Source organism: Mirounga leonina, unplaced genomic scaffold (genome assembly GCF_011800145.1).
Source record: "Mirounga leonina isolate KUSES-001 unplaced genomic scaffold, KU_Mleo_1.0 Mir_55, whole genome shotgun sequence".
Taxonomy (NCBI): Eukaryota; Metazoa; Chordata; class Mammalia; order Carnivora; family Phocidae; genus Mirounga; species Mirounga leonina.
Genome location: NW_023270816.1, coordinates 7,880,965 through 7,891,446, shown reverse-complemented (window position 1 = coordinate 7,891,446; position 10,482 = coordinate 7,880,965). Strand labels below are relative to the sequence as shown.

The 10,482-nt window shown below is 36.2% G+C and overlaps 1 protein-coding gene and 1 long non-coding RNA gene across 6 annotated transcripts in view; both read left to right on the top strand.

Annotated features, from left to right (window-relative positions):
- The window catches only part of LOC118001954 (cAMP and cAMP-inhibited cGMP 3',5'-cyclic phosphodiesterase 10A), a 292,816-nt gene that overhangs the window by 265,207 nt on the left and 17,127 nt on the right, over positions 1-10,482 (top strand). The window lies entirely within an intron of this gene.
- Positions 4,885-5,812, top strand: LOC118001955. Its single transcript, XR_004676895.1, has 2 exons — positions 4,885-5,175; positions 5,250-5,812. It is a non-coding gene; the product is annotated as an uncharacterized LOC118001955 (long non-coding RNA).

The following is a 10,482-nucleotide window of genomic DNA, read 5'->3' as shown; positions in this document are numbered from 1 at the left end:
TGGGTGATTAATTAATTTTTGGACAGTTAATGATTTTAAAGGTAATGCATGTTTGTCTTAACAATTCAAAGAGTGCAGAAGTGAATATAAGAAGGAAATTCTGTTCTTCTGAACTCCATGCCAGCAATCTATTGGCTATAATATCATCCCATGCGCTTTTCTGTGTTTATTCCAAGTTCTGTGTTGGGGTGTGTGTGTGTGTGTGTGTGTGTGTGCGCACAATATATATACACAAATATACTGTCCTCTTTTTTTCTTTAATAAAAATGTGATTATACCTGATGCATTCCTTTTTTCTAAGAGTTCTATAACATCTTGTAGTAAGGGGTACTGTATACCCCATACTATATAAAAGCTTGTTAAACCTTTCCCCCAATGGTAAGATATTTCTAGAATTTTGCAGTATAAATAAAGCTGTAATAAACTTGCTTATTTAGTCTTACCTACTGGTCCTCTAAAAATATGTACTGTGTAGTGCATGATGCTAGAAATTTATAAACATCTAAACATAGTAAATTTTCTAAAAGGATTGTGGAAATTCGTACTCCTAACATGTGGGTGAAAACTTGCTCATAAAATGTGCCATTTTCTGATCGCTCCCTGCATTACAGATTGCTTCACGTTTGTTGGCTATTTATTGTTCCTACTTCTGTGTATATGTCTGCTCAGAGCTTTTGCGTATCTTTTTGTTGAGTTGTTTACTTTTTTTATAAATCAGTATGCATTATATATCTTATTAAGGGTACTGAAAGTTTCTCTGTTATATGTTACAAATATTTTCTTCAGGCGATTTTCAAAACCTTTATTCAGATTTTCTTTTGACTATAAAAAAATTTAATTCCATGAGGTCAAATCTCTCATTTGTTTTTATCAAATCCAGTTTCCTATCTTGCTTAAGATGACCTCCCCTGTCCTCACAGTAATATAAATACCACTTAAAATTCATTTTGTATATTTTTATAGTTTTTATTTTCATAGTTAGATCTTAGTTCTTCTGGAGTTATGTCTTTTATTTATTCCTGGTGGGTTAAATTAATGCCATTTAATTAATAATCCATTTTTTCCTCTGCTTGAAGTTTTCATATAAACTTGGATAATTGTTGGAGTTCCTTAAGCCATTTAAATGCTAATTAATCCTCGACTGTGATCATACTGTTTTGAATACCGTAACTGTGTTGAAATTTATCATACATACCTGGTAAGATAATCTTCATCTTTCATTTACCTTCCAAAAATGTTATGGAAATTGTTACTTAATAAATGCACTTTTAAATATTTTTATTAAAAAGTTTTCAAACTTACAAAAAAGTAGAAATTATATTGAGATGTACAAGAATTGTTAACATCTTACCATATATTTCTGCCTTTCTTATTTCAATGTGCCACCTGAATGTAAATTATAGACATCATGACTTTTATCCACCCATCATGAATACTTAAAAAGAAAAATATATTCTGCTATCAGTTAAAAATAACCACATTGGCACTTTGATTGCAGCTGTGTTTATTTCTTCACATGAAAATGGAAATATATTGTCTTCAAGGACATTGGCATGAGTCTTTAATCCTGACAACATTTTATAGTTTGTCTAAACAGGTCCTATCGCTTTCTTGGTAAAATTATATGGTCGTTTTACAGATTTTATCACTTGTGAATGTATTTTTTCCCCATTTTTAACTGGAAATATAGCTTCCAGTATAAATAAAGTTATGAATTTCTACCTATTTCTCAATTTTGCTTCATGTGTTTAGAAACTTTATTAGGTGCCTACACATTTATATTTGTTATGTCTTCTCCATGATTTACCATCTTATCAATGTGAAATTAATTCTCTTTTTTTTGTCTGTAATACTTCTCGCTTTAAAGTTTTCTGTGTTAATAGCCACACCAGCTTCTTTATGCTTCCTAGTGAGGTGTCACATTGTTTCCATTGTTTCCCTACCTTCTGTCTGTGTCTTTATATTTAGAGTGGGTCTTGTTACCAGCAGTAGTTGAGACCTGAGATCACTAACTTCCTGATGGACTGTTCAGTCTGTTTGCATTTAATGTTACGGTATTTGATTGGTTGTCTCATTATCTTCCTTGTGTTCCCTTGAACCCCTTGTTCATTGTCCCTTCTGTCCTGCCTTCATCTCAGTTAATTGAATGTTTCCTTCAGCACTTTGTTCTGGGCCCTCTACTGTCCTTTGTTGTTACACCTCTTTCTATTTTAGGTGTTTGCTCTTGAGTTTACAGTCTTCATCTTTATCAGTTGCTTGAATCAATATCATTCCATTTCCATACAATGTAAAAACCTTAAAAAACAATCCATTTATACCCCTTCTTGGCTGGTATGCTCTTGTTAAGTAGGATACTGATACATTTGTTCTGTATCCCACATAGGTTGCGAATATTTAAAATTAAACAGTTGGTTACTAAAGAATTTTTTAAAAGAAAAATAAGGCCATATTTTCTCACATATATATACCATTTCCAATGCTTCACATTTATTTGAACAGTTCCAGATTTCTATCTGGTATCATCTTACTCTAGTCTAAAGAACTTCCTTTAACATTTCTTTAAGTGTGGTGACAGCAGTTTCTTCCAGCCTTTGTTTATCTGAAAATGCCTTTATTTTGGCTTCACTTTTCAGATATTTTTGCTGGATTTGCAATTATAAGTTGACAGATTTTCTTTTTTTTTTTAATTTTAGTTTATTATGTTAGTCACCACACATCATTAGTGTTTGATGTGGTGATCCACAATTCATTGTTTTTGTATAACACCCAGTGCTCCATGCAGTATGTGCCCTCCTTAATGCCCATCACCGGGCTAACCCATCCCCAAATGTTCGATTGTCTCCTGGCCTTCATCTGTTAAGTCAGTGGTCATTCCTATTGTTGTTCTATATATAACATGTCTTTTTATTCTGGCCGCCCTGAAGATTTTCTCTATATCTTTGGTTTCTACCACTTTGTCTATAATGTTCCTAAGTGTGGTCTTCTGGCTCTTGATCCTGCTTGAGGTCCTTCCTCTGAGGTTTCTGGGACTATGGGCTGCTGATTTCAGTGAAGTGCAGAAAAGTTGCCACCATTATTTTTCTTCGAATATTTTTTTCTGTCTCATTTGTCACTTTTCTTCAGCAGCTCCAGTTACACATGTGATAGATCACTTAATACTATCTTACAGTCTGTGAAAGCTCTGTATTGTTTTTTCAGTCTTTTTCTTCCCTGTACCTCAGTTTGGGTAATTAGCTGTACTGTGTCTCTAATTCCAGTGTTCTTTCCAGTCTGTTGTTAACTCCATCCAGTGGTGTATTTTATTTTATGTAGTGTGTTTTTCAGTTCTGAGATTTACTTTTGGTTCACTTTTATAGATTTTATGACTGTCTTAAAATTCTCTATCACTTCACTCTTTGTATTCAAATATATATTTTTTCTGAAGATTCTTTGACACATCACTTATTTAAAAATTCTTGTCCACATTTCCACCATCTAAGTTTTCTATGAATCTGTTTAGTTGACTATTTTTTCTCTGGATCACGGAATACATTTTTCTATTTCTTTATTTAGATTGTGGTATGCTCTGTAATCTTTCTGGATTCTGTTACCTTTCTCTAAAAATAACTGACCTTTATTTGGTGGCCAGTTAAATTTCTCATGGATCTCCCTAACCTTATGGACTATGTGCCTTTAAGCATTTTTAGGGTGGTTCTGTTTCTGTTTCGACCTTGGTCCTTGGGTCACCAAGGATTTGAGGGGAATATGAATGTAGATTTGGAGACCACCATCCCTGTGGCTCTCTCATGGTTTCACTTGTGAATTCTATCAAACATTTATGGAAGAAAAAATATTGTTTCTGAAAATGGAAATAGGAACCACTTACTACCTTATTTTATGAAGCCTGCATAATCCTGATACCAGCATCTGACAGACACATTACAAAAGTAGTAAATTTAATTTAGATCAGTCAATATTCCTCATGGACATAGATGAAAAATTATAATAAAATATAGCAAATTCAGTCACATATAAGAAAACATAATAAAGCATAACAAGTGGATCTTATCTCAGGAATAGCATTTGCTAATTAATATAATTCACAGGAATAGAATAAAGAAACACTATGTGATCATTTCAAAAGATGCAGAAAAAGCTTTTGACAAAAACCCCTATTGATGGGGGGAAATATCTGAGCAAACTAGGAATACAAGACTTCTTTAATTTCTTAAAGAGCATCTTTGAAAACACTATAGCCACTGTGATGACAGTTGATATATGAAGGACTTTCCCTCCAAGTCTAGAAAAAATGAAGGATACCCACAATGACCACTTCTAGTCTACTTTGAGCTAGAAGCCCTAGTCAGTGCATCACATTGAGAAAGAAGTTGAAAGGAAAAAGTAAACCTGTCCTTATTTTTAAATCACATACCATCTACTGAAAAAAATCCTAAGGAATCTCCAAAAAGTCTGCTAGACTTAATAAGTGCAAGTTTACAGGATACATGATCAACATTTTAAAAAATCATTTATTTTCATATATAACTATCAATTGGAAATTGAAATTAATAAAGCAATTTCACTTGGTGTGTCATTTTTTTTTTAAATAACATACTGGAATAGATTTAACATGATATATAAGTCTCTACTGAAAATGTAAAACATTTCTGAGAGAGCACTATATGAATAGAGTGATATATATCGTGATTATGAATTGCAAAAATCAGTATTGCTAAGATATCGATTCTCTGCAAATATTCCTCCAAAAATGTAATCCCAATTGAAACTTTAACAAGCTTTTTTGTAGACACTGACAAGCTAACCTCAGATTTATAAAGAAATACAAAAGATCTAAAATAGTCAAAACAGGGGGCTCCTTGGTGGCTCAGTTGGTTGGGTGTCAGCCTTCAGCTAGGGTCATGATCTCGGGGTCCTGGGATCAAGCTCCGCATTGGTCTCCCTGCTCAGCAGGGAACCTCCTTCTCCTTCTCTTACTGCTGCTTTCCCTGCTTGTGTGTGCACTTGCACTCTCTCTCTCTCTCAAATAAATAAATAAAATCTTAAAAAATAGTCAAAACAACTGTGTCAAAGCAAAAGCCCAAGTGGAGGACTTAACACTACCTGATTTCAAGGTTTACTATAAAGTACCAGTAATCAAGACAGTGTGTATTGGTGTTAAGGTAGACAAATAAACTGGTGGAACAGAGTACAGAAGACACACTATATAGCCTATTGATTTTCAACCAAGGTGTCAAGAAAATTTAATGGAGGAATGGATAGTCTTTCCAACACATGGCTCTTGAATTACTGAGGTTTCAGGTGGATGATAGACTTAAATGTAAAAGTTAAAATTATAAAATTTTCTAGAATAAAACATAGGAGACGGTCTTCATGATCCTGGGTAGGCAAAGATTCTGTAGCACACAGAAAGCACTAACCTTCAGAGATGTTGGTCAAAGGCTACATGCTTTCAGTTGTAAGATGAATAAGGTCTGGGGATCTAATTATAGCATGGCAATTATAGTTAATAATACTGTATATTATACTTGCAGCTTGCTAAGAGAGTAGGTCTTAAGTGTTTTCATCATACACACAGAGAAAAAGACTATATGAGCTGATGGATGTGTTAATTGGATTGTGGTGATCATTTCACAGTGTATACATGTATCAAATCATCACATCGTACAACCTAAATACATACAACTTTTATTGTCCTTGACCTCAGTGAAGCTGGAAGAAACAAAATGAAAGCACTAACCTTCAAACAAACAAATAATAGATTGGACTTTATCACATTAAGAACTCATAATCTTCAAAACAACCTTTAAGGAAGTGAAAAGCCACCCAATGTGAGAAAAATATTCTCCATATTTAGGTCTTTTATAACTCTTAACAACTCAATAATAAGACAAAGTAAAAATTACATGAAAGATTTACCTTTTAAATTTTAAGTAAAAATGTGAATGACCTTAAAGGAGGTTAAATGTTAACACAAAGGATATGAAGTGAAATTATAGTGTATGGAATATCTCTCTGAAATGTGAGCATGTTGGATCAGAGGCTCCTGAGGGATTGGCCAGCAAGGAGTGAGAGAAGCGAGCAGAAGCACAGAGAGACCCACAGTTCCACAACCACAGATTGCCATGTGCCAAGCCTGGGCCAGGTGCTGGACATGCAGCAAAGAACAAGACAGCCACTTGCCCTGCTGCCGCCTGATGCTTCCAGTCGAACAGGGAGATTGACACGTCAATGAAATAACTTTGCATCACATGGTTTAATTATAGTGGTGGCAAGTTCTGTAAGGATGCAAAGGGTGTTTGACTTCATCTGAGGGAATGAAAAGGTTGTGGAGAGAGATTGCGAAAGGAACAGCCATTCAGCTTAGCTCTGGGCCATGAGTATCCTCAAAATAAAATTGTGTTCTAGGAACTGTTATGGGCTGAATTGTGTTCCCTAAAAAAATTCCTGTGTTGAAATCCTAATTCCCAGAATGTGACAATATTCGGAGAGATAGCCTTGAAAGAGTAATTAGATAAAATGAGACCATATGGGTGGGTCCTAATCCTGTATGACTGATAACTTTAGAAGAAGAAATTTGGATACAGACATGACAGTGGAAGACCATGTGAAGACACAGGGACAAGATGACCACATGCAAGCCAAGAAGAGAGGCCTGGAACAGACCCTTCCCTCATGGTCCTCAGTAGGAAGCAACCTTGCTGACACCTAGATCTTGGACGTCTGGCTTCCAGAACTGTGAGACAATAGATTTCTGTTGTTAAAGCCACCAAGTTCGTGGTACTTTGTTACAGCAACGCTAGCAAATTAATACAGAGGCCTACGTGATTTTTTTGTCTTCTTCAATCAAAATTGTCCAACTGACCCTGGGGGCAAATAGACTTGACTTTGGGAAGGGAAGATCCTGGCCAGGCCGAAAGACTTCACTGGGGCTTCCTGAGTACCGGACAGCCCCATTCTGTGCCTGTTTTGCCTCCTTGTCCTCTCTCATCTCCACCCAGGTAAATTTGCACAGACACCTGTCTTCCCTCTTGGATGGGGAGTGATTAGGTAAGGAGACATCTACCAGGTTATGGTCTCCTGATGTTCTAACCTTGGATCAGGGACAACAGTCCTGCAGGGAGGACTTGGGTTCATTGCTGGGAAGACAAACCCCAGGAATCTCACCTTTCAGCTTCTCAGTATAGTGAGATTCTCCAGCCATGACTCATGCAAGGTATCCTGGAGAAGGGAAGTTAAGAGAATCTTAATGACTATACTGGAAAGCAGTTAAGCTCATTTTCACAATAGCATTACATAAAATCAGAAACTGCATGATTTGATCCTGTTTGTAATCAGAGCTGCTGTGAACTAATACCCAAACCAGTGGGACTGGGTGAGCTCAGTGTCCTGACTCAAGCTGGGCACATGTGGGCACATGGGCCTGTATGCAGGGTGGGAGCCTTTGAGCTTCGCCAGAAAAGGCCACCATCCTTCTGTTGCATTCCTTGGAGCTCTTGAAATCCCACGGTTGTCTGCCTTTTTAGTGAGGACATCATCAGAGCTGGCCTGTTCCCATGAGAGAAGAGCAGAGCCCTTCAGCTGGCCAGACTCGGAGATTCTGAGAATGAGACTCCCTGTGTCCTGGTAAGAAGAGACCGGCTGTGCTATTGGGAAGGTGAAGAATTTGTAGACATGCCTATAACTGAATACTTTTCCACTCCCAGTGTTTCTAGGCCAGAGCAAACACTTTTTGCAGCACAAAGACTTGGACAGAGGGCATTTAGGAAGTCCGAGAGAAGTGAGGGGGGAGGGATCAGCAAGAAGAAAAACAAGGTCTACCATAGAGGACAGGAGATCAACTGATGCCTTGTGGGGGGTTGAGGCGGTGTCAGGGGCTTATGCAGCACACCCAAGAGTCAGAAGCTGGGAGAACTCACCCCAGTGCTCAGGGGTGAGGCATTCAGTACTTTCGGGCACATCAGCCTTTCCATCTGTATGCTAACACTTACTGATTACCAAGTGTTTATAAAATGTAATGCCAGCAGTAGAGGAGAGCATCAAGACAGTAACAGATTATTCTTTGGTATTCTTGTACAGGAGTATTATAAGTTTGTATTTTACATTTAGGTCTATGATCCATTTTGAGTCAATTTTGGGGGGAAGAGTTCAAAGTCTGTATATAGATTCTTTCTTTTCTTTCTTTCTTTTTTTTTTTTTTGCATGTGGATGTCCAGTTTTTCTAGCACCCTTTGTTGAAAAGACTATCTTTGTTCCATTTTATTGCTTTTGCCTCTGTCACAGGTGATTCACCTATATGTATGTGGGTCTATTTTGGGCTCTGTTCTCTTCCATTGAATTGTTTGTCTATTCTTTCTCCACCGCCTCACTGTCTTGATTACTGTAGCTTTATAGTAAATCTTGAAGTCAGGTAGTGTCAGTCCTCCAACTTCATTCTCCTCCTTCTATATTGTGTTGGCTATGCTGGGTCTTTTGCCTCTCCCTATAAACACGTATTTCATTCTGGGGAGGGGGGATTCTCATGTAAATAGTAATTTGTTTTTAATTTCAAATTTCACTTGTTTGTTGCTGGTATATAGGAAATGACTGCCTTTGGTATGTTGACTTTGTATCCTGTGACCTTGCTGTAGTAATTTATTAGTTCCAGAAGCATTTTTATTGATTCTTTCAAGCTGTCTAAATTGATAGTCATGCCATGTGTGAACAGTTTTATTTCTTCTTTCTAATCAGTATACCCTTTATTTCTTTTTCTTGTCTTACTGCATTAGCAAGGACTTCCAGTACATTGTTGAAAAGGAGTAGTGAAAGAGAACATCCTTGCCTTGTTCCTGATCATAGTGGGAAAGCTTTGAGTTTCCCAACATTAAGTATGATGTTAGCTATAGGTTTTTTGTAGATATTTATCAAGTTGAGGAAGTTCTCCCTGTGTCTAGTTCGCTGAAAGCTTTTATCATGAGTGACTGTTGGATTTTGTCAAATGCTTTTACTGTATCTACTGACAGGATAATGTGATTTTTCTTTTTAGTCTCTTGATATGATGGGTTACACTAATTGATTTTTTTTAGTACTGAACTTGATTTACATACCTGGGATGAATCATAATTGGACATGTATAATTCTTTTTATACTGCATTATATTAGATTTGCTAATATTTTGTTGAAGATTTTTGCATTTATGCCATGAGAGGTATGAGTCTATAGTTTTCTTGTAATGTCTTTGCACAGTTTTGGTGTCAGGGTGATGCTGGCCTCATGGAATGAGTTAGGAAGTGTTACCTCTGCTTCTGTCCTCTAAAAGAGATTATAGAGAATTGGTATAATTTCTTCCTTAAATGTTCGGTAGGATTCACCATCTGAACCCATCTGGGCCTGGTACTTTCTGTTTTGGAAAAGTTTTAATTATTGATTCAACTTCTTTAATAGATATAGGCTTATTTGGATGATCTATTTCTTTTTGTTTTGGCAGATTGTATCGTTCAAGAAATTGGCCCATTTCATGAAGGTTATCAAATCTGTGGGCATAGGGTTGTTGAGAGTGTTCTTTCATTATCCCTTTAATGTCCTTGGGATCTGTAGTGACATTCTCTCTCTCATTTCTAATACTAGTTATTAGTATCCTCTTTTTTTCTTAGTTAGACTGGCTAGAGAGGATTATTGTTTCTGTTGATCTTTTCAGAGAACCAGCTTTTGATTTGGTTGATTTTTGCTGTCAACTTCCTCTTTTCAAGTTCATTGATTTTTGCTCTAATTCTTATTTCTTTTCTTCTGCTTCATTTGGATTTAATTTGCTCTTCTTTTTTGAGCTTCCTGAAATAGAAGCTTAGATTTTTTATTTTATGTCTTTATTCTTTTCAATTATGTACATTTAATGTTATAAATTTCCCTCTAAACACTGCTTTCCCTGCATCCCACAAGTTAAGTTGTGTTTTCATTTTCATTTAGTCATAAATATTTTTAAATTTTTCTTGATTTCTTCTATGACCTGTGTGTTATTTGGAAATGGTTTGTTTAATCTCTAGGTATTTGGGGGATTTCCCAGCTATTTTTCTGTTATTGCTATCTCATTAATGGCATTGTTGTCTAAAAATCATGCACTGTATGAATTCTCTTCTTTTAAATTTGTTAAGGTGTATTTTGTGCCCTGCAACATGGTCTATCTTGGTGAATGTTCTATGTGAGCTTGAAAGAATGTGTTTTTGACAGTTGTTGAAGTAGTCTACAGATGTCAATTATATATAATAGTTTGATGGACTTACTGAATTCAGACATATCCTCACTGATTTTCTGCTATCTGGGTCTGCCCATTTCTGATAGAAAGGTGTTGAAATCTCCAACTAAAATAGTGGATTTATCTATTTCTCCTTGGCAGTTCTGTCAGCTTTTGCCTCACGTATTTTGATGTTCTACTGTTAGGCACAGACAAGTTGAGGATTGCTACATCTTCTTGGAGAACTATCCCCTTCATTATTATGAAATGGTCGTCTT